This window comes from Octodon degus, unplaced genomic scaffold, assembly GCF_000260255.1.
Source record: "Octodon degus isolate 3935 unplaced genomic scaffold, OctDeg1.0 scaffold00210, whole genome shotgun sequence".
NCBI lineage: Eukaryota > Metazoa > Chordata > Mammalia > Rodentia > Octodontidae > Octodon > Octodon degus.
In genome coordinates this window covers 3,761,690-3,782,524 of record NW_004524786.1, presented here as the reverse complement: position 1 = coordinate 3,782,524, position 20,835 = coordinate 3,761,690, and the positions used below count along the sequence as shown (strand labels likewise).

The window sequence follows — 20,835 nt, the reverse complement described above, 5'->3', positions numbered from 1 at the left end:
GTTCCATGTTATGCCTAAGATATTTGATATTCAGACAGATAGTAAGGTTAAGCTTAACAGCCTAGGTTGTATGGTAATAACAATAAGCTTGTCTTCTGGAGGGTTTACAACCTAAGTTTGCAGACCAAAGTTAAGAGAAAAAGGAGCGCCGCAAGGAAAGCCAACATTTGGCCCTAGCCTTCCAAGGTCAATTAAGACACAGGACATATGAGAACTTGTACTGTACCGTCATGTAACTTGGTAGTGTCCCAAATTTTCTGCTCAAGGAGATTATGGGGCCAAAGAGGAAAGTGATCGATGCTGTAAAGGGTGCCTAAGGAGAGTCACATGGAGAGAAAACATTCTCTCAGCCTTTCACAGAGCACATTGGCCAAGCAATGGTAGTGACTCATTCACATGGCTGACACTGACAAAGGTTCTACAATCTGAGGTGCAGGATCTCAGGATAAATCCTGAGGTGATTGCACTGACCTTATCAGACCCTAAAGTTACAACTCTTGTTGCATAGGTCCTGCTTTACCTTGGTCTTAACCATTCAGCAGAAAAGTATAAAAACAAAATATAAGAAGTAAAGCCATGGTGTTATATTGAGCTGTAGGGGACTCAGGTCAACAATTTCTGACATTGCCAATCAAGCAGAAGACTCAATACTATTATGGGCTACTGGACTCTTTTAGAATGTTTTGTTGAGTTAACACACCTATAATATTCAAATAACGGAATTTAACAAAAAAAGGAAATACAGATGAATATCCATTTTGTATCTGTGTATTCAAAGTGATTAGGATAGATATATAGTTATTCTCTTAATGAATAGATTTGTTCTAATGGTGTTTGTAAATAGGATATCATGTGTGCATCTTGTACAGCAATTAACCACTAGGAAGAATGTATGCAATGTGTTAATCATTGAAACTGTCCTACCAATTTGGTTTGAAACTGTCTCATTGCTATTTCTTTCTCAATAAAATTATGGAAAAAAATATCTTAGTGCCTCAAAAAGTTTTAAAACCCTAAGATATGCACTACCCAAGTTTAAAAAGTAAGGCCGGGGAGATGGCTCAGTGGAATAAGTGCTTCCCTGGCAAGCACAAGGGCCTGAGTTCAATCCCCAGTTCTGCCAAAAACAAACAAACAAATAAAAAGTAAACGATCATGAAGCAATATAGTGTAGTATTTAATTGAGTTAATATGTGCAGTGTATTCAGCACAAATCCAGCCAATGGTAACATCACCATTCAAACAGCTCATGTACTCAAAATTTCTGATTTGGCTTCACTTGGCCATTCTGTAAGGAAAGACTTAAAACCAAATTTTAGATGCTCTTGAAGGACTTAAAAATATACATTATATTCAATTCACTATTTGGTCTAAACAAAACACTGCCAAACCTCCAAACCTGCTTAGAAAATACTATTTACTTATGTACATGTTTTGGTTTAAAAAAAAAAAACAGTAGTTTTCATCAACTACCTGAAAAGAAGTGCAAAAAGAGCACAAAGGAAACATGTCACTTTGCAGAAAAAATCTGGATAAAACCAAAAAAAAAAAAAAAAAAAAAAAAAAAAAAACTCTTGACCTCACTATAAAAGCCAACTTTTCTCTTGAATACATAACTACTTTATCATTTAAAAGTAAATAAAGTCCAACCTGTTATAATAAATACTGTTGGCACCACATTATGTTGGTCAAGGGTGCACTGCCATTTATACTGCTGATCCCAGATTTATCACCTAGTGAGTTTTAGAATTCATAATTACCAAAATATGGCTTTCTTATACTGCATCTCTATAAGTCTAAGCAACCCATGGCAGAATATCACAAAAGCTCAATACAGTAAGTACTCTCACACTTTAATTCACAGGTGAAGTCTTCAGTGTAGATTCAACTCCATAGTACAATAAAGTGCAATATTTGACAGTGTTAGTATACACTTCTATATGATGATAAATAAAGTGGATATGGCAAGTTCTACCAAGAACTATCAGAATTCAGTAAAAAAAAAATTGAGACAGCATTGCTATAGTGATCTTGTTGCCTCAGCCTTCCACATGCTGAGATTGCAGACATGTGCCACCACACCTGGTAGACTTTACTAAGTATTAAATTACAACTTTTAAAGGTCATTACCTTATATTTAAAAAAAAAAAAACAAAATGGAAAAATTTATGAAGAAATAACTTGGTTAAGGATGTATGAATAAAACCTTTATTAGAGTCATAAGATATTAACAGTGGCTTTCTCTGAAAGGACTGAGGGGCCTAATAAGCAAAGGAAATTTGTTTTGCTTAAGTGCTTTTTTGTGCTGTTTGAATTTTTTTTAGTATGTATATTCAGAAATAAGTTATATAATGGGAAATTTCTATTTGTAATTATTTTAGAAGCACACAGGCAGAAATTTAGAATTTGTAATAATCTGTATAGTATGTAGGTGGTTAATATTGTTCAAAGTTTTCACTTTCTAGTCTTTCTTTACTAAAATATAAAAGTGAACAAGGAAACAGACTTAAGGAAATGAAACATTGGTCAGTCTCCTCCAAAGCATGACGAAAGACTTAGGAACAAAATTTTTTTTCAATAACAGCTAATAAACACTGATCTGCTGGTTTGTTAGATACGCCCTATGACCTTTATTATCATTGTTTAATCTTAGGGTTTTCCACCAAGAGAATTACATGTGTGTGTGTGTATATATATACATATATACATATATATACATATATATAAAGTGCAACCATGTACATGATAGAGAGGCCTCCCCAAATAAAAACCCTAGCTGCTCATTCTAACCCATGTAAAAAATCATCCTGGATAATTAAAAAAAGAAATGTCCTCAGTAGTTACACAATAAATAAAGGAATGACACAGTATGGTATCATAAGTGGGTTAGCCCTAAACTTGTAAAATATAATTTTTAGTTCTCACTGTGTTATTGATACACTTAACTACAAGAGTAACTTAAAAGGTATATATAGGTCTTTAATGATGAAACACATGATATTAGTGATAATATTTAAAAAATGTGGAAAAGCTTGCAATGTTAAGTTTCAATACTTTTTTAAAGTGATATAAAAAATTTACATATTTATAGTACATATGTTCTGAAATTTGTAAACAGTATTCAGTGGCCGTCAAAAGATAATAAACATATGCATTTCCTCATTTTTTTGTGATGAGAAAAACCTATATTCATAATAACTTTCAAAATACATTAGTAGAACTACATACATTAAGCAATATGTATGTAGATAGATGTATGTATGTAGATCTCCAAAATTCATACCGAAACTTTCTTTTAACTATCATCTCCCCCTCCTCCATTCCTTTATCCCCTCTTACCTATAAGCAAATATTTTACACAACACGGAAGTGAGATCACGTGACATTTGTCTGTGACTGGCTTATTTCTCTTGCATTTCGTACAGGGTCTCACTATGCAGATCCGACTCATAGGGATCCTCCTGTTTTCAGCCTTGCCGGTTCTAGGATTACAGGTGTACACCACCACACCCAGACTTGGCTTATTTCTCTTAATAGTGTTGTATAGGTTTATCCCTGCTGTCACAAATGACAGGATTTCTTTCTCTTTGGTCCACATACTAATTCACCAATACTATTTTTACCAGAGTTAAATTATACCCTTTCTGGAACTAGTGACAGCATGGTTTAATGGTGGCTCATTGTAAGATACTGTGTCAGAAATCCACAAATTAAGCAACTGTTTCTTATCATATGCTTCTTTTTCCTGGCTGGCATGTTCATCTAGTGATTTCCTTATACAGTTCTTTAATTCTTCCACTCCTTCTCCAGTAACAGCAGAGATGGGGATGATATGCTGGAACTTCATAGTCCTCTCTGGAATTGTGTTCTTTTCAAATAAATGCAGAAAAGCTTTAGGATTCTGGAGTTGGCTCATTAGCTCATGAAATTTATCTAGTGTATTTGGGAAGTCCATTTTATTAACAGCCAAGAGTGCAGGTTTCATTTGAAGTTCCTCTGTGTAACTCCAACTCTTTTGTAAGCAGTATTATGGTTTCAAAAGCAGTTCTGTACTTAGTTCAGGAAGAAAGGTGAAATCCAGAAATAACAAAAAGCAGTTATCTAGTTCTTTCTATGTGCTTCGGAAATTTCTGGCCCATTCCTTTGTTCATATGTGCTCCTTCTATCAAACCTGGGAGATCAGCTGATATCTGGTTGAAATTATCATACATAATCTTTCCAAGTTCAGGCTTTACTGCTGTAAAAGCATAAGTTGCAATTTCTGGTTTTGCATGACAAATCTGACTTAGCAAAAAGGACTTTCCGGCATCTAGGAATCCTACTAGTCCTACATCAGCTGTAAGTTTTAAGTCAAGATGGATCACTTGCTTCTGGCCTTTCAGCAGTAAGGAATTTGTGAGTAGTTTACCACTAAGGCCACCTTCAGCTACCAAAAGTCTATCTTCCTCCTTATTGAGTTCTCCTGTAATTTTACCATTTTCATCAGTTACTGAAATACCAACAGGTCCAGGGATTTCAGTCTTTTCCTTTGGAACCTTTCAGTGCATTAATTCGACTGTTTCTTCCTCCTCCAGCCACAAACCATTTGTGAGGATATCTGTCTTTAAGTTGTTTTAAAGTCTTTTTTTATGGGTTGCAACCCAGACATCACCACCTTTTCCACCACCTTCTTCACCTAAGCGAGGATAACCCATTCCACCACGTCCTCCCTTGGCGAACGGTATGAGGTTATCAATAAAATTTCCATACTTTCTGAACAATATGCAACTGCAGTGCACCATCACTATGACAGATCATGATTCCTCCCCACAGACGCTACACAAACTCCAGCGCGATGCACCCTCCATGTCACCCTCAACTACAAAATTCTTACTAATAAAATTGATAGGAAATTACGCATAGCATGTCTTGGATTCCTCAGTAATTGTAAAACAATACAATTAACTGATCTAGATATAATCACCACTTTTAGTATGCTGCTTACTATCCAGAACACTTGCCAACTAACAGCAATACATGCCTACAGAGCCCATGCTGGGGTTGTTACTGTGATAGGTGAGAGGTGCTAGGAAACGGATGTCATCAAAATATAGTTTCACAGTAGGATATAATAACCGCTGAGTTCAGCGTGACTAGATGGAGATATAGTCCTATAAACTAGTTAAAAGTTAACAGGTAAGGAAAATGGCAGAATAAAGAATTTTTCTGCAAGAAAAGTAAAAAAAAAGGGGCTGGTGAGATGGCTCAGTGGTCTAAAGCACCTACTTGGAACAAGCTTAGCAAACCACAGGGACCACGGTTCAATCCCCCAGCACCACATGCCAGCCGGCCCCGCCCCCTGGTGGGCTGAGCTGGCCACACACACACACACACACACACACATAATAAATAAATAAATGTAAAAAAAATTTAAAAAAAAGTAAAAAAAATTTTTTTTTTTTTGTTCTCAAAGGCAGAAGATGAGTTTGTCCACTGGCCAAGTCGAGAAGAATCCATGCACTCTGAGGCTTTTACTGTCACCCTTATCAGCAAAAACAGACTATGCCTCTCTAATGAAGAACAAATTATCATCCATGACTTTATTGTTGAGGCAACACAGGAGAGCTGAAACTCACTTCCTCTGTAAAAGCCATACTTGGGTCTGACATCCTTTAGGTAATAATGGATTAATTTACTATCTTTAAAGAACCTAGGCATTTGAGTAAGATTCCATTTTAAATATGTACAGTTCCCTCTCTTCTTTCTTCAACTATTTGCCTTTTCCAGCTGGCAAGAAATCCAGTTCCTTTGATTCAACATGCATATAAATAGGTCTGTTGACCTAATTACAAAAATAATATACTACACTCAGTTTTCTTTGCCATCAGAAATGTAAACCTTGCAAGATGTTGCAGGAATGGTTAAGGATTTTCTAATAAACATTATCATTTTAATGTTGAATAACTGCCTTCTGAGGAAAGGATAAAGGTGGAATTTCTGCTATTAATAATTTAAATGACAAAGTAATATCTTATTTCATTGGTGATGACCTACTCATCTTCCTAACACAGGCAGACCTCCCTTGTATTTTTCTTCTCACCAGTGCCCTGGGTAACCTCGCATGTTCGGAGTTGTCTGTAATATATGCTTCCTAAGTGGCAAGTTCCATTCACCTGACTGTAGGCACATCGTGTAAAGATGCACTGTGACATGTGTTGTGTTGTTTCTAGGATGACTATGTCCTAGAAGTTCGGCACTTTCAGTGTCCCAAATGGCCTAACCCAGATGCCCCCATAAGCAGCACCTTTGAACTCATCAATGTCATCAAGGAAGAGGCCTTGACACGGGATGGCCCCACCATTGTTCATGATGAGTATGTATCCTTTCTTCATTGTAAAATTCAGACACAGCTTCTGCTGAATTGCTATAAAAATACAAAGACAATTTTTAAAATGCCTTTTGCCACCTTGGGACAAATACATGTGATTTCTAATGTACAGATGTGCAAAATGTGGTGTTTTGTGTAAGGCTGTTAGGGGCTGGGGAGCTGCTGAGACAGAGACTTCATCCTCTTGCCTCAGCCTCCTGGTGCGGGATGAGGTGTGCCCTGCCAGACCTCCCTCTGTACAGTTTAATAACTGGTCATACTCTGTCAAGACCCCTGGTTCTCCTACTGCACAGTCTCCTGAGTGAAAAACACTGCTGCCTCTCAGCCTATGAAGATGGCTGTGCATGCTTTCTCTGCTTTTTTGTTTCAATAACAAAAATTAATGTAATTGATTTGACTAATTAGGTGATTTTATTTTAAAATCCTTGCTGAATTTCAGCAAACACTGGTTAGGGAAGGAACCTTTCAAAAATACATTTTAAGGTCCAGTCAAATAGCTCAGTGGATTAAAGCACATGCTTAGGCAGACACAGTGGCCAGGGTTTGATCCCCAACATGCTGTGCTGGCCCCGACCCCAAGATGAGCTGAGACCATTTGGAGACTGGGCATGGTGGTCCACACCTATAATCCCAGCTCTTGGGAAGCTGAACACAGGCGGATCACTACAGAGTCAGATCTGTGTAGTGAAACCCAGTAGAGCCTGTCGTAAAATACAAAAACACACTTTACTTGATTGGTAGGAATAAATTTACCTTTATTAATAAGAATACTTCCATCTTATAATAGGATTTTAAGTGTATGGTACTGTGTTTTGGTATTGAAAGCTACAGAGTATCAATCTCATCAAGAAAAAGTTACTTGTGCATTTAAACAGTCCCATAAAACAGTGGTTGATTAGACCATCACCTAAATCATGCCCTTAACTCACAAAATGAAGAATGGGTTCCTGTGTAAGTACTCACTCACTCTTGAGATACATCTGTCACCCTATTGGACATCATAATATGTTACTTCCATGGAAGAGTTTTCACACTGTGCTCTGTGCTCCTTTAGGAAAGAAAGGGCGATGTCGCCAAGGCCCTTCCAGGAGACCTTAGTAGTCAAAAGTGTTTCCATTGTAGTACAAAGATACTACATACCAAGTGTACTTTCACTCCGGCCTGAGCGCAGTGTTTCAGCCTTACTGGACATGTGATGCTAAAACACTCTCAGAAAAAGTAGAGTGTGCTAATGAGTTCTTGCATTTCAACATTTTCTTGGTGTTACTTTCTAGTACAGAAAATACTGATGTACATAGCCCAAGTAAGGGAAAGTTAGTCATTATTAATCTGTTGTGAGACCAAAGAGTCTGAAGACCACAGAGATATTCTCTCAGAAATATAGACTACCACGAAGACATCCATGAATGTAACTATTTGAGTTCTTTTGCTTTAACTACAACATCACTCCATTAGAAATGTAATGTTGTGATCTTCAATTCATGTAGGAGAAAACAGGCACAGTAAAGAGACCTGCCAGGACCTGTGCAGACTTCATATCAGAGTCAGGACCTGCCACATCCTTCTGAGGCCTAGTGGAAAGTGGAAATGCTGGCCCCTCTGCTAGGAAAAGTAAAGACCTTCTACATGGCACCTCCAGAGCATCCCCCAGATAAAAGAATCCTTCTGAGTGAGCAGGTGCATGGAGGCACGGGGCCCTATGCTGAACTGACCCTGCCACTGTCAAAACCCTGCCTGCCCATCCCTCTGGCTAACAGTGGCTCACATTGCTTTTCATAGAAAGTGTTCTGTGTTCATCTCCCTCATGTCTTTACACCATGCTTTCATTTTGTCCACCTTATTTTCTCATCCACTACCCAAGTGTTCATTTTTTATAGCCCTGACAGAGGCTATTCTGTGTTGTGCCTCTCCCCTAGAAGCAGTAGAAATAAAAGCTTTAATTCTGTTGTTTCCTTTCATACTGATCTCTAATGGAAGCTTCAGTGTCTAAACAGGGACAGGATTATAGCTGGACTGCACTCCTGGTTATTATTTAAAATCCAAGTTTTAACTACAAGCTACAGGAAATATTAGTAACAACATGAAATAATTAAAAATGAGTAAGTAGCCATTTATACTATACACACTAACAGGTAAACTTGGGATATTTTAAATAAATAAACATAGATAAAGAACAACTACTGAAATACTTTAATTTCTCTTGCAACTTCTCTGCAGCGTAAGTCAAGGAAGATGGTACGACAAAAATTAAAAAACAAAATAGCCATATTGGATCATACTTCTTAGTACTTAAGAAATTAAATATCTACAAGATGGAATGATATGTAGAACTGAAACACGGTGGGATATTCAAGGTAGATACAGAAGTTCAAACTTATGAGCAGTGACCCTGAGGGAAGGAAGAAATAATGAGTGGAGATTTTCTCAGAACTAATGAAGAGTTCAGCTCAAACTGACAATCTAAACAATGTCAGAGAAGTAGCATTCTGAGATGAGATTTGAGTGCTACAGCAAGCACCCCTGATGCATAGCAATGCAGAGTAGTCTGCACCCAGGAGAGTCTGTGGGGAGAGCCCTACAGTCTCCTTCAAACACCAAGGTAAAGAGACCAAACGTATTCATGTAAAGTGGCCAGAAAGGCAATTTCAGTGCATTCCTTAAAAATGGCTGCCATACACACAAGGCCACACTCTGACACAGTGCACTGATCTTAGAAACAAGAAACACTCCAGTCCTTATGAACACAAAGTTAAGTCCTTATATCCAGAATTCTTTATAAATAATTCATAGGGTAAAGAAGTAACCCCAAGAAGAAATGGCAGGCCGGGGATATAGCACAGTGGCACAGTGCCTACTTGGAAAGCACAAGGTTCTGAGTTCAGTACCCTGTACCAAAAAAGACCCACAAAACACTGCTAGCTAGTGAACACTTTTATGTGCATAAAAAATGATTAAGTCACTGTATTTTATACCTGTTGCCATGGAACCACATTATACTTACAAAAAACTTTATGGGCTAAACAGCATATATTGAAGAAATGAAAGCCAAGCAAAGCTTTCAACCCACAGAATCAGAAAAAGATACAAATAAATCCAGAAAAGAATATAAGAAATTTAAAAATAAAGGCAAATCATAATGAAATGAGAATAAGAAGGTAGGAAACTTTAAGCACTAGTATCTTTCAAAAGACACAACTTTGAAAAATATGATGAAAACTCAGAAAAGGCATAAATTAAGGAGAAACATATTTCTCAGTTGTTACGCTTAAAACATTTAAGAAGGCCAGCAAGATGGTTCAGCTGAATATGCACTTGCTTAGGCAAGCACTGGTACCAGGTTCAATCCTCAGCATCACATGCTGCAACATCCCCACCCCAGGCATACTGACCCAACCACCAAGTCTGGCATGGAGACACACACCTGTAATCCTAGCACTGGGGAGGCTGAAAACAGGAGGATCACTGTGAGTCTAAGCAGCACTGTGAGACCCTGTACCAAACATATTTTTCAAAAAATCAAGAAATCTTAATTTATTCATTTGAAACAGTCCTTCCTCCCTGTACTGAAAACGAACCAAGCACCTTCCCACTTCAGCTGCATCCTCTTATTTTTTCAGACAAGCTCTCATTCAGTCAATCAGTTGGCCAGGCTCAATTTTCAGTCCGTACTTTAGCTTCCTAGAGTGCTGGGACTGCAGGTGGGCACCACACATTTGGCTCTATTTTTACAAGCCTTACCTTTTAGAGATAAACTAAAGGAATTTGAATAACACACCTGTGGTTTCATTCACTTTCCATGACAAGAACAAGCCTGTCCATGAGCTGATGCTAGTTCTAAATGAACCATGACTGCACAGTGCTTACTATACGGATGCAGTTTTGTGAATGGTTGACATTTTCTGGAACAAAAAGCTAAAAATACTTCAAAAACATAAAATTAGTATTTGATATTATTAAAGCCTCTGTACTAACAAATTTTTAAGTCGCAATAAGGAGCACTTAAACAATATGGAACATGTGGTATGAGCCAGACTCTGTCCTGAGCCATCTATCTATGTGTGTGAGCCGAGAGTTAAGCTCTAGTCTCACTTGGAGACTTCGGCTAGTTCCTTCACCTCAATGCACTGCTTCTTTATCCCCAGGTGCAGGAAATACTACTGCTCTTGCTGAGGTTACTGGACATTAAGCTGGCGCATATCTTAGAGCTCAGCATGTCCTGTACAAGGTTCCACCTAAACAATAATACAGGCAGACTACCACATAACTGAGGGAAACAAACATGGCTAGCACTGGAGAAAAGTAGATTTTTGGGGTATGGATACAGAAACATAAAAAATACAATCTCATGCTAAACACCAACATATTAAAATAATTACACTTTAGGACAAAGATTTATCCTGGTGATACATACTGCTTAAACATTATGAAAGTCCTATCCTTCAATTTAAGACATCATTAAAGAAATTTCCCAGGGCTGGTTAGATAGCTCAGAAGAACAAGCACTTGTCAGGCAAGCATAGGGTCCCGAGTTCAATCTCCGGTACCATAAAAAAAATTTTTTTCCCAAAATAATCAATAAAAAGTATATAACAACACGACACATCCATGACCCACCTAAATCAACTCTCAGGAAGCTAAAAACAGGAAGGCTTCTCTTTGACCTGATACCCATTACCTGCCTGTAGCTCACATTCTTACTTCACACTGGAAACTCAGAAGCTTGACCATGAAAGACCCAATACCTGCTCTCGCTGCCAGGACATAAAAACTTTAGGTGCCAACCATGGAAGTAAGAGCAGAAGACAGAAGAGTAAGTGGTAAACAGGCAAAACTCACCTTATTGGCAGATAGATGCAGCCAAGAACACACAGAACACAGAAGTTAGCAGAATGTGAACAGAATTCTCCTCTGTGACTGGACACAGGTACACCACTGGAAAATGAGTAACATCCCTACACAGCAGCAGGATCTCCACAGACTTAGCAATAAGTTTCAAATGGAATCACAGGGACTTTGGAAAACATTCAAAACTGACCTGAGCATATGGAGGAAGACATTATATTCAGGAACAGAAAAATGAAAAGCTGAAAAGACGTGAATTTCCCGAAATCCATCTATGTATTCTGTGTAACCTACTCAAAAAGCTAACAGTGTTTGTTTTTCAAATTCTGCTTTCAAAACTCTTATGAAACAGGGTAAAATAGGTGGAAGGTGAGAGGTCTTTGGAAATGAGTGCACATGAGGGTGATTCATGGGACTTCAGGGTGTGGCTCCATGGCAGAGCAAGTGTTTGGCATGCGTGAGGCCCAGCACTAGAAAACACAAGGGAAATGTATAGCATGTGTGCTTGAAACACTTACAGAATTAAGTAAGTGTAGACAGCCAAAGTATTATGGAAATTTGCTTTTTCATGACTTACTAAAAACCTTCATGAACTGAATATGGAGAGGCACAAAAAATAAACAGACTAAGGCCAAAATAGAGCAATCAACACTTGGCCTGCACATATAGAAATCCAAACTATAATGAAAAGGCAGCTTACGTCAGTGAGCAGTGGTTGAAAAACAAAAAAGCTAAACTCAGAACCCCTCCCTTATATCTAAACAAGAATAACAACCAATAAAAAATTAAACATAATGAAAAAAATTAGAAAACTCGGGAAAATATCTAAAAAGCAGAAGAAAAAGCTGTTTTCATATGGAGCCGTAGAGTCACTTGCCACTTAATGACAAGCATGAATTTGGAGCAGTGTGCTATGGGTGAGTTTGATGTTGGGCAAACATCAGCGTGTACTTACACAGCCCCGGAGGACAGATTGAGTATTACGTCACCAGACGTGCCCTGCACTTCACACTCCTGGCAGAGCAGCAGGTGTGCACACCACCACCACCCCCAGGACACCGAGTGCCGAGCTGCACTAAGCAGTTCCTACACTGCAGTCATCACTGGGCAGTAGGAATTTTCAGCTCCACTGAGTTCACAGGATGATCATAAATACTATCCACCATTAAGCACAGAACTACATAGCACAGGACCTCGGATTTCCTTTTGTATTCTTTGTAAGTTCAGGTTAGCTGTTTGAAGAAGCTTGAAATTTCTGCTCAGAGTGCCTTGCCCCTTAAGAGCCCACACAGTTCAGGTCTCCCTGTGTTGTTTCCCTACCCTAGCCCAGCTCATTCCCAACACCAGATACATTACTATCTCAAGGCTGCTTCTGAGCCTCTCGTTTCCTATTAGAGGTCAACCTGCGCATCTGATCAGGCACTTGGAAGATGTCACATCCACAGTGACTGTTAACCCCGGAGCCAGCTTCCAAATCCCGCCTGGGCAGTGTTTCATCCACTTCTGTCTCCTAGAACAGATGTGAATACTGTCTGCCGAGCTCCAAGTGATTTCACTGTAATATATATCCACCCCTTAGGACATCTGAAACAGCTTCTCTTCTTTCCCTCCTTCAGGTATGGAGCAGTTTCAGCAGGAATGTTATGTGCCCTTACCACCTTGTCGCAGCAACTGGAGAACGAAAATGCGGTGGATGTTTTCCAGGTTGCAAAGATGATCAATCTTATGAGACCGGGAGTTTTTACAGACATTGTAAGTGGTTTTCCCATACTTAAAACCTGTGTTATTATGTTTTCATACACTGTAGCACAGGGGCTCTCAACTGACAGGAAGTTGTCTCCCAGGAGATGTCTGGCAGTGTCTCAAGATGTTCTGTCATAACTACAGATGACAAGAGCCATTCCAACATTTAGTGAGTAGAGGCCAGATATTCACCTAAATATCCTACCATGCAAAAGCAGCTCCTACAACATAGAAATATCTGGCCCTAGATGTCAGAGCAGCAGTTGAAAAATTCTGCTTTAAAGTCGAGAGTTCCGATTGTAATACACAGTTATCTTACTGGACTATGAACTATGAGGATTGTTTCTATGTTCCTAGAGATAAAAGGATACAAGGAACATGTGGCTCATAATTACAGAAGATTAAGTAATTTTCTTCAAGTATCCTAGATAACATTTGTTTTTCCTGCCTCTCTAGCAGTTTTCAAAATTCCCCTTTCCGTCGGTATTTCTGCTGAATACGATGACTGTGCTTCATGGCTCCAACTCTTCCTCTTGTGTTTCAGGAACAATACCAGTTTGTCTATAAAGCAATGCTCAGCTTGGTCAGCACTAAGGAAAATGGAAATGGTCCCATGGCAGTGGACAAAAATGGTGCTGTTCTAATTGCAGATGAATCAGACCCTGCAGAGAGTATGGAGTCTCTAGTGTGACTGGAATTCTCAACGGGAACTTCTTTGTAGACTTCTGAAGACTGAAAACTTTCTTGAGGCCTTTTTTGCCAGACTCTAGGTTATACAATAACCCAGTTACTTTTTTACACTGATAAAAGTTTTGATATTTATTTTTTGCCATTTTATGTCTTAATGGTATCCTACCAAGCATTTGCTCCTCTGTTCATTTCACACGGTGAAACACAACTTTACCTAGTTTGCACTATATGATCAGTGTTACTGCCTATAATCTAATTACTAAAGCAAATCCCAGTGTGACATTCCACGACAACACTCTTGCTACCTTTTAGTTCAGCACCTTGAAGGTCTTTGCTAGGACAGTGAGTCCTGACTTTATTACTATTGCTAAAGCAGTCACATTCTCTTCCTCGCAGGCAGTGTACTTTTCCTTAGTCCTCCCCTCCCATTTTTAGGCCCTGTTCAACACTGTACACCTCTACTTTAACAGAGTGGGGGGCATTATTTTCTTTTACAGAAGTGCAGGCTGTCGGGAGCTACTAAGAAGGTCTGTCACTATCATGGCCTTCAAAGTTCCATTTATGATGGTTAAGAGATCCATTAGGAAATCTGAAGGCTTGAGTTGCTTCATGTAAACATCCCTTCTTAGTTACAAGTTATACTCACAGCTTTTACATGTGTCAAAATAAAAAGTAACTCTGTATTGCAGCCTTCCCAGTAGCTACTGGACAGTGTGTGTTATTTACATTTGACTTTCTGAAGTAGCTATCCCCAAAAGCAAGCTTGCCTGTTAGAATAGAGAGATGGCAAGAGTTCGCATAATTCAGTTGTGAGACCAGGAGTTAATCCCCACTAATGCTTCTTGGTTTATACCATTTTATCTCTGAGAATGAAGGTAGAAGAACGAAGATTTTAGCAGGTGTACACTCTTGAAACTACTTCTCCAAGAGTTCCTCACTACTGGCATAGCAACATAATAGAAACTACCCAGATGGTTAACATTCTTCTGCTTTCCTACCAAATACTTACTAGTAAATCTCTTAATTGCATTCATTCCTCTACTTAAAATTAAACTGAAATTTATTAGCAAAAGTCTTTAGACCATTGAAACTCCCACATGAATAAATCTTACTGGGAAGAAAAGAATTGAGAAATTAGAAAATGGAGGGCTGGCCTCATAGCTCAGTGCACTAAGGTGCCTAATTAGGCAGAGTGTAGCGGCTGGGGTTCTATCCCTGGTCTGCTGTGCCAGCCCTGCCCAAGGGGCAGGCTGAGACAGCAACTGAGACTGAGCACAGTTGTGCACACTGTAATCCCAGTGCTTGGGAGGCCGAAAACAGGAGAATCATTACGAGTCCAGTGTATGTAGTAAGACCCTGTAAACCCTGTCCTAAATGCAGAAAAAAATTAGAAAACTGAATAAAAGGTAGTATGTGCACTGGAAGGAATTTTTTAAAAGGAGATAGCTCTGAATGCTTCTGTGGAGTTTACCATCAAGAACAGACAAACCTGCGTCAACAATGCCAGCAATCATCAGAGAGCCTAAGAAGTTACTTGGTGTAACTCCTCTGGAGTCACATTTGCCCTGCCGTACAGAATGGACAATTAGGACACCAGACTCAGTATAGTTTGCTGGCAATATAAGCTACTTGCTGAGAACTGTTACTTTAGCTACAAGTTTGCTTTTATGGGTAAGCCTCCTGTAACAACCCCTCCAGAACAGTCTCATTAAGAAGAACATGGTTTCACTGTGTTTATGCCCCAAAACTTCAGCAAAAAGGCCAAAGTGGCTGCTGCCATACTTTCCAGGTAGACATGAAACAGTGGGTGGGGAGGAGCCTGGGAGTCTGCGTGTTGGGTGCTGGAGGCCCAGTGTTACTAAGGACAACGGTCCACAGCCTGATTCCAAGTCAGGGCACTGATGAGGCAAACTGAGCTTCCAGGCACCACATAAGTTGCCAGGCTTCCTCTCATCTTTCCATCGCAGGGATCCAACAATGTGGAAAGCCCGCTTTTCAAGAACTGTGCAGGCTAGGCTTAAGACGTCCAGTTGGCAGCTTTATCAAGCTGCATGTGCTCAACCGCACAGCCACCTTCACAGCCCAACAGCTTTCATCAGAAGTGCTGCTATACCCAGCACTGGACAGCTTGGTCACAGGAGAGCTGCAGCGGCTTCAGGCTGACTGGCATCGGGAAGGGAAAGGCAAGCACCAGGCCTCGTAGACAATTAAGCAGATTAGATGTGTAGATGCTGTGCACCTGAGTGTAACACAAGAATGCTTTTCCACAGATGGCAGTGTCTTTGATATCCACAAGTAAGATCTGAGTGCAGCTTGTGTTTCAAGTTCCCCTCTTGTGCAACTGATACAGGGCTCAATTCAAGGAAATGCACACCCTCCGACTCAGTTCTGTGACTGCCTCTTACGCAAGCGTGTGATGAGGAGCAAAGACAGCTCGTACGTAGGATAGAACATAATACAGGTGACTTAGAAGTTCTTGCTCAGATTTTGGGCTTGATCCAAAATCTTTAGATCCTAACCCGCTAGCTAGGAACAGCCACTTTGGCCCATCTTGCCAAAGTGGTCCTGACACTCTTCACTGAGGAGGTATGTTCGGCAGGCCCTTGCTTTCACCAGTGTGTCCGCACTATTAGTATTGATTATTGGGAAAAAACGGGCTTGCATCTTTCCAGAGGCAGAGTCCCAAAGCTGGTATTTTTTTATGTTTTGCTTTTTGTTGTTTTTGTTTTCGAGACATAAGCACTGCTTCTTCACATCATGATAAGGTCATTACCTTTTACACTCACGGGGAAAGGAAGCAGCTATCTTAAGTTCACATGTGCCGTCTTACGAAATAAGTGGGCTTCTGTATGGATTTAGCTCTACGTCAACAGCATGCACACAGCATAAACTGAATCGCAGTGCTCCGGAGAGGTGGTCATGCTGAACATCAAGGACATCTTGATGCCATCAGCGTTCTTAAAAACAGTTAACTCCTCACGGTTAAGAACAAGATGACTTGACTTTCCTAGTTTTTACACAAGGGAGCATACAGAGTCCGTTTCAAGTAGAAGAGCCCAGTAAGGAGGACTGCGGTATTCCAGGAATGGCTGTTGCAGTTTGTAGCCCAGAGTGACACTGAAATCAGTGAGGAACCTTAATTGTTTTATAATGACAGCACAACTGCCTTGATATATACCAATTTACCAAAGATTCACTCATAGTATTAATTCTAAGCAAAAAAAAAGAAACAAGGAATCCAAACATAATTGAAGAAAAAATAAAATGTAGTTGTCTTAAGAATTTAGTGGTTATACCAGAGAATGAATTTCAATTTTAAAACTTCTGTTTAAGTAGTACCAATGAATTTTTTTATGATGGGAAAGAATGTGTCCTTTGTTTTTTGAGCTATAGCTTCAAATAAACCTTTGCACTTTCCTTTAGTTGCTATTTACCATACAATGTTGGCTTTACTCCTCTCTAGAAGAATGCAGGATACATACAAAACTAGGGATGAACTATGAAAAATATTTAGCCTCTATTTGTCTTAGCTATTAAAATTATTTTTAGTGGTTTTGTTAAATATTTCAAAGGGAAACATTTTCTACAGAAAATTAATTTCATTAAAAATATATTGAGTTTTAAGAAATAAACATCTCCCAAAAAAGGAGATAGTCAACTTTATAAAACGTCACAACTCTCCAACATTTGAGGTAGTGACTCCTTTTTGTTAGGACATTTGAAACTAGCAAGCAGCCATTATTTCTAAAGAATTCAGCCTTCATGTTGATTTATGTTTCCTTTACTTCATTTTGAAATCGCTAAAATCATTAAAACTGTAAATATTTTGTTGCTTGGGCAAGCATCTTCTGGGAACTTTGTATCTATGGTATATAATCATAGAATTTTATATTTTCATACAAAGCTGATTTTTCTAGTTTCAACTTTGCCATAGTTTTCTTGGTTTTTTGTTTTCTTTTGTTTTTTCTTGTTGCAGTAGATATGTAAATTCAGTGTTCAGTGTACTTAAATATAAGAACCATCTTTGCATTCCAAAAAAATCCAACATGTATTATTTCTTTGAGTCAGTGATTGTGAAGTTAGGCTTTGTTTTTAACGACACTGACCATTTGTGCAATAGGAGTTAGGCATAATTAGTCACTGAATATATTTGTCATATTGTTCCCTTGGAAAAAGTGATTCTTTTTTTTTTTATTTCTTTGGGGTGGGAGGGGTTTGTAACCTGAAATTTTTCCTTTTTTTTTTTCTGTTTAAAGCTATACTGGGGCTGGTGAGATGGCTCAGTGGTCTAAAGCACCTACTTAGAACAAGCTAAGCAAAAATGCAGCGACCGCGGTTCAATCCCCCAGCACCACATGCCAGCCAGCCCCGCCCCCTGGTGTGCTGAGCTGGCCACACACACACATACAAAATAAATAAATAAATAAATTTAAAAAAAAAATAAAGCTATATTGAATCATTCTATTACAGTGTTAATATATGAATTGTATTGCTACACATAAAGTATGGATTCTGATATATTCATTAGTACTGTGTATTTCTATAAAAACATTTCTATCTAGTAAAATCTAAGTATTAGTTTCCCAAAAAGATCATATCCTTAAAGGAGCTGGTGTGGTAGTTCAGTGGTGGGACGCTTACTTAAGAGAAAGTTGTGGGTTTACTATGTCGCAGCAAAGAAAACAGAAAAACAACTTCTCTGAAGAGCTGTCTCTAGACCTAAGATGCACTCCTTGCTTCCATTCTTTTTTTTTTTTATTATTACTTTTATTGAGGAAAAAATAGCATTGAGAGAGTTCCAAAACAGGTTAGTGGGATAGTTACAATAATTAATACATTGCATATTGTTGTCTCCATATTCATACTACAAGATGCAGATATACTATCTTCTGTAAACACTATTGCAACTTTCTTCTCACTGAACTAAGACAAAAACTAGCTGTATATCTATCCTATTTTGTGTATACACATATATATTTTTTTATTTTATTTTTACTACAAAATAGTCCATTTGTATCCTCCTTTTTTGTTTACTTTTGTCAGGGATGTGTATTCCATTGCCATTCAAATATTGTAGGTACATGAATTCAGCAAAGTAGTCCAATATAGTTCAGTAGACCATAATAGTAGTGGACTATCTGCACGACTAGTAATGTCAGAAGTTGTTGACTTGAGCTTTTCACAGCTCAGCATATTAATATAGCTTTACTTTTTATACCTTATTTTTAAACTTTTCTGCTGGATGGACCACGATAAAGCAAGACCTATATAAATGTAACTTTTGTTTCTGACAAGGTCAGTCAAATCCCCTTAGGATTTACCCTGAAACCCTGTACAGCAGTTTGTAGATCTTTTATCAGTGTTTCTCTCCATATGATATTCCTTAGGCACACTCTACATCGTCAATCACTTTCCTCTGTGGCCCCATAATCTCCTTGATCAAAAAATGTGGAACACCACTGAGTTACAGGATGTTACAGTACAGGTTCTCTTTTTTTAAACTTTATTTACTTATTTACTTATTTATTTATTTATTTATTCCATAATTTTATTGAGAGACAAATAGCAGTAAGACAGTTTCAAATCAAATTCGTACGACAGTTTTAATAATTAGCACATTGCATACTCTCTTCCTAGTGGTTATTTGCTGTACAAGATGCAGACATGATATCCTATGTACAAACACTATTGCAACAAATCCCTCTATTCATTAAGGGAATGCAACTATATATCTATCCTACTAACCATTTTGAATACACAGATACAAAATGGACATTCATTTATATATGCCCTTTTTTGTTTAGTTCTGTCATTTGAATATTATAGGTGTGTTAACTCAGCAAAATATTCTAAGAGAGGCCAGTAATCCCTAATAGTATTGGGTCTTGAGCTTCCCTGGCAATGTCAGAAATTGTTGACCTGAATCCCCTACAGCTCAACATAACACCATGGCTTTACTTCTTATACTTCGTTTTTATACTTTTCTGCTGGATGGTTAAGACCAAGATAAAGCAAGACCTATGCAACAAGAGTTGTAGCTTTTGAGTCTGATAAGGTCAGTGCAATCCCCTCAGGATTTATCCTGAGACCCTGTACCTCAGATTGTAGATTCTTTGTCAGTGTCAGCCATATGGATGAGTCACGGCCATTGCTTGGCCAATGTGCTCCCCGTGAAAGCCGGAGAGAATGTTTTCTCTCCATGTGACTCTCCTTAGGTACACTTTACAGCATCCATCACTTTCCTCTTTGGCCCCATAATCTCCTTGATCAGAAAATTTGGGACACTACCGAGTTACATGACATTAAAGTACAAGATCTCATATGTCCTGTGTCTTAATTGACCTTGGAAGGCTAGGGCCGAAATGTTGGCTTTGCTTGCGGCCCTCCTTTTTCTCTAATTTTGGTCTGCAAACTTAGGTTGTTAATCATCCAGAAGACAAGCTTATTGTTATTACCATACAACCTAGGCTATTAAGCTTAACCTCACTATCTGAATATCAAACATCTTAGGCATAACATGGAACAGGTATTTTTCATCAAGTATTGATATGTTGAACTTTAAGTCCCTACAGAATATGATGAAAAAACATTTAAAAATTAAAATATATTTTAAAAACAGTCATAAAGAATTATATAATTCTTATGTTTACACATAAGTCCAGAAATCTAACCATATACAACCTTGTAGCAGGACAGTTCTTTCCTGTCTCTTGCCTTTCCTTTTCCTGTCTCCACATTCCTTTTCCTGTCTCTTGCCTTCATTCACCACCCCCTTCTTTTTGAACAATCCTCTACCCGAGAGATAGTATGGCAGCAACTAGCTGCCATACTATCATGTCATGACAAGCAGCCCATATTCAGAAGACCAGAATGACAGGCACTCCAAGCATGAACCTACTATTACAAATTGCCATCTTCAGTGCAGTTGCTTAGTTCACAGGTGTCTCTATATATAGTTAGTCAGGGTAAGAATCATTCCAATTAATTGCAAGATTCATAAATCTTCTAAAGATTCTCAGGATCATTGCCTTATCCATCTTCTACATATAACTGTAAGGCTTGCCCCTGTCATGTTTCCTAGCTCTTCTCCTTGCTCTCTTTTCATTGTCTAGTCCTCAAGTTCTTGCTTTCCTTTTTGTTATATTATACCTTTCTACTTGTATTTCTTCTTTTGAGTACAGGTTCTCTTATGT

The 20,835-nt window shown here is 38.6% G+C and overlaps 2 pseudogenes; one reads left to right on the top strand and one right to left on the bottom strand.

Annotated features, from left to right (window-relative positions):
- LOC111813663 overlaps positions 1-14,342 on the top strand; it is a 37,907-nt pseudogene extending 23,565 nt beyond the window's left edge.
- Positions 3,629-4,781, bottom strand: LOC105744031 (annotated as a pseudogene).
- Positions 14,343-20,835: the final 6,493 nt, after the last annotated feature.